The sequence below is a fragment of the Beta vulgaris genome, chromosome 4, assembly GCF_026745355.1.
Source record: "Beta vulgaris subsp. vulgaris cultivar EL10 chromosome 4, EL10.2, whole genome shotgun sequence".
Lineage (NCBI taxonomy): Eukaryota > Viridiplantae > Streptophyta > Magnoliopsida > Caryophyllales > Amaranthaceae > Beta > Beta vulgaris.
This window is the reverse complement of record NC_079205.1, coordinates 53,745,880-53,749,825: the sequence shown is the minus strand read 5'-3', so window position 1 is coordinate 53,749,825 and position 3,946 is coordinate 53,745,880. Positions and strand designations below refer to the sequence as shown.

The window sequence follows — 3,946 nt, the reverse complement described above, 5'->3', positions numbered from 1 at the left end:
CTAAAGTGAGCTAAACTTGCTCTTAACAACAACCGCCACTACATAAAAAACATAAACTAAAACAAAGCGGCTCGATCTGGTGGATGACGCTGCTTCTGGTGGATGAACGTAGTAGGAAGAAGAGAGTTGATTTCACGCGCGGGGGAAACAAAGTACCAGCGAGAATATGAACTCGCGACTAGACCAATACCAGGAACCTGCTGTCACCTGGAATCCGATGATCAAGTCTGTTGAGAAAGTCACATTCTTGTGTGACTTAATACCCTTTTGAAAGGGTTTTACAGGCTCCTCTTGAGAGGAGAAGCGCAAAGAAGTGGACGCGCTGTAACCCCAATTGATAAATTGGGGGGCTGCCTTCAGATTTCGTTTTGTCAAGGCAATGATAAATGAAATCATTACCGAGCGAAAAAGAAATCTAACCAAGGTTAGATTTCGAAGAACCATCCGATTATTAAAATCGGGGAAACCAAACCCCAAACATGAAATTGAATGCCACTCAAACCCTAACCAACGACATAGACAGATTGAAATAACCCGTACCACCACCATAATAAACAACAACACCATACTCAGCCAACCAAGTAACCTCGACAACAAAGCAGTAAAATAGACTTAACGTGGGTAAGGGGACGCGCTACTAAGAGCCAGAGAAACTCCAGGGGAAGGGGGATAACGACACCACCACCTTGAGAACCTTCGACCATAACACTAAGGGGGAAGGGAAAGCCAACCACTAACAGCGAACTAAGGGGGAAAAACCTATAATTTTTACTTTTCTGTGCGAGAACACTAAGGGGGAAAGGGGGAGGGGAAGCCCTGTAACTTTACTTTGTTTTTGAAACAACACTAAGGGGGAAAGGGGAGAGGGAGGCCCAAAACACCGGACAAAGGGGAGGGGGAGGGGATGCCCGAAACTAATAACTAAGGGGAGGGGGGATGACCTAACCACGAAAAACAAGGGAAAGGGGGAAGGGGAACCAAACCAAAACGAAATCACTATGGTCGGAGGCGGCGAAGACGGCGGAAACGGCGTGAGTGAGAGGAGCGACCGAAAAGCTGGCGACAAGCGACGGAACCCACCCGAAAAACTACTCGACTAGACGAAAGAAAACTAGGCGACGAGGCGGAAGTGTGAATGCTATGAAACCCGATGGAGAACCGACCGAAAAGCCAAAGAAAAACAGTGGAACTCGCCGGAGATCCGCCGGAAACCTACGCGGCGCCGGATCTCCGGCGAGTTTTAGGGTTAGGGAGTTTTTGTTTTTGGTTGTAGAGAGAAGGCAGAGGAAAAAAATTTAGAGAGAGGGCGATTTTTATGTAATAGCACCGAGTACCATAAGTTGTTTTTGGTGATAACATTTTCATTTTTAGATAGCCATGGATTTCTAGCCATGATGTGGTTCTTAGCTCCACGTTTTCCTTAAACCTGAAATTAGTAAAACAAGTACATACTTATGTATTAAGATCATTTCGTACAATTAAGCTAATATATGTTCGTGATAGAGAATATATTTAAGATAATATTTTCTCGTAGATTTATCAGTTCATTACTTTTATTATTGATCTGAATATTATAAGGAACTCTAGTTGATCTTGAACGTGATTAAGAGTTCAATATTAAATTTTTAGCATTAAATCTTTAAATTTAAAGAATTGAACAACATAATATATTCGTTTCATATTATGTGATTATTCATCTCAAAGGTAATAAAGATGTATATAAATTTTATCATTGTAGACTTGTAGTATAGTATTTGTAATGAGAAGTAGCCCTTAAGGCTCTTGTTTAGACGGATTATTTTACTTTTTCATTATCATCCTTTGTAATATAACATATTCTTTTTTTAGAACATATAATTACATTGTCGTTTATCATACGCTTACTTTGCAGATGAATTCAATTTTTTTAGGTAGGTAACTAGGTAAGTTAAAGCCCCATATAAGGAGAGGGGTAATCGAAACTCCCTCTTTGTAAGGGATGAAATTCGATCTCATAACCTTTGAATATCATAGATGATTCTCATATCATTAAATTATCACTTGCTGCATAAAATACACTAGAGTATAAGATGATAATTGTAGAATAGTCTAGTGGAGGTTAACCTTGAATCAGAGGACTTTTTCCAGGACCAATATAGTGGGGCGTTGGCCCATGCAATTGATAGATCTCGTGCTGATAAAACGTATGATTTGAGTCCGCTAAGCCTGTCTAAATTAAAAATTTGTACGGCAACAAGTTTGGCACATATGTTAAACAGATTTAACAAGTACAATGATAAGCTTTAGTCATAAATTAGCTTAGACAAAATAATAATACAAAATCTTTAATATTATAAAAAACTTGATATTACAAAGACTTTTACATCCTGAGTTCTATTTTAGACTTTTAGTTGCAACAAAGGGTCGTGGGAAAAAAATGTAGAACATGTCGTCTACTGTGAAGAAAAACATTTTTTATATACTCATATGATTACAGTGATGAGAAGAGGTAAGAGAAAGAATTTTTTTAAAAAAAAGTTTATGTGACGTGAAGAGATATAGAGAAAAATATATCTAAAATAGGTGATGTTACCGCCAAAAAAGAACACTCAAACATAAAAGTGTCGACAAATAAAAGAGAATGGAGAAAGTATTAAGTTTTTTTTTTTACAGGAGAAAGTATTAAGTTAACTTTAATACTTAATGCTAATCAATTATTAGTCAACAATTATACTTATTATTGTATTAGATGCAATAGCTACTTTTTCCTTCTAACAAACCAAGACACTTAAAACCAAATTTTGCTCCCTTCACATTGAATTTCAACATCACTTAGAAGCCAAAAGAGGTTCTATATATCCCAAAATTATATTGTTGTGTAAGTGTGTCCCTCTGTAAGAAGTAGCTCTTTGAACCATATTTTATCCCATCATTTTCTCTTTTGTTCTTTAGAGTCTAGAGTGAGACAACTCAATTGCCCATAACAAAATGAGGCTTAACTTATTTATTGCTTATGCTTTGAGTTTGCACTAACAATTAGGCTCTGTTTGGTAGGGTGTAAAATATTTCCATGAAAATGAGTTTTCCTTTTCCTTTCATTTTCCGTTGTTTGGTTTGATAAGGGGTGTAAAACAAGATTTTCATCAAGGGAGCTTTAGGTGAAAATCATTTTCCTTTCAAAAGGAAGGGAAAACATAATTTCCTCCCTCTTCCTTAGCAACCTTTTACTATCCTCTTATCCATCCTCTCCCTTCCCCTTCCAATTTTCTCTTTTCCATAACTTTTTTTACATTGAACCAAACAAAGGAAAATTATCTTTGCATCTGAATTATTTTCCATTGTAAAATGTTTTACATGAAAAATCATTTTACATTGAAATGTTTTACATCCAACCAAACGGAGCCTTAGAGTGAATCGGCAACAAATTCAACGAGCACATAAAAAGGCAAAATTGTGTGCTGGAACTTGTTCGAGATTCACTACTACTGTTATATAATTCCACCAATGTCAAAAAAAATAATTAATTTATGAATTATGCATGCTAAACAACGTACTAATAAAGATAATGAAAATTTACAAACTTTGATAGGTCTATCTAATAAATTTCCCTCAGTAATTGTAAGGAATTGAGAGATAAGAGTGTAGGTAACATCCATCAAAGTAACTATACTAACCTTATTTCCACCATCTATGAGAACAGAGTTGCAAAAAAGGAAGAACAACCCTTTCTTTGTACTAAACTTAAGCAAAGATGGATCAGCTCTTGATATAATCTCATGGTAGTCAACTGGAAGGAAGCTCTCCCATACGCAGTCCAACTCCGCGGCCGATCGTAGCTCCGAGCACGCGGCCGCAGACCGGCAAACATCCTGTGGTGAGCAGAGAGATAAAATGGTAGAGACACAATCCTCAGGCAGCTCGCTGAAGTTCATCATCACCATCTTTTTCATTTGTTATCCAAAATGGA

At 37.1% G+C, this 3,946-nt stretch overlaps 1 non-coding gene across 1 annotated transcript; it reads right to left on the bottom strand.

Annotated features, from left to right (window-relative positions):
- Positions 1–670: 670 nt before the first annotated feature.
- On the bottom strand, positions 671–3,453 carry LOC104890887 (uncharacterized). The gene is made up of 2 exons (XR_007272958.2): positions 2,104–3,453; positions 671–1,426 (listed from the first exon to the last, which is right to left on the bottom strand). It is a non-coding gene; the product is annotated as an uncharacterized LOC104890887 (transcript).
- Between the last annotated feature and the right edge of the window lie 493 nt (positions 3,454–3,946).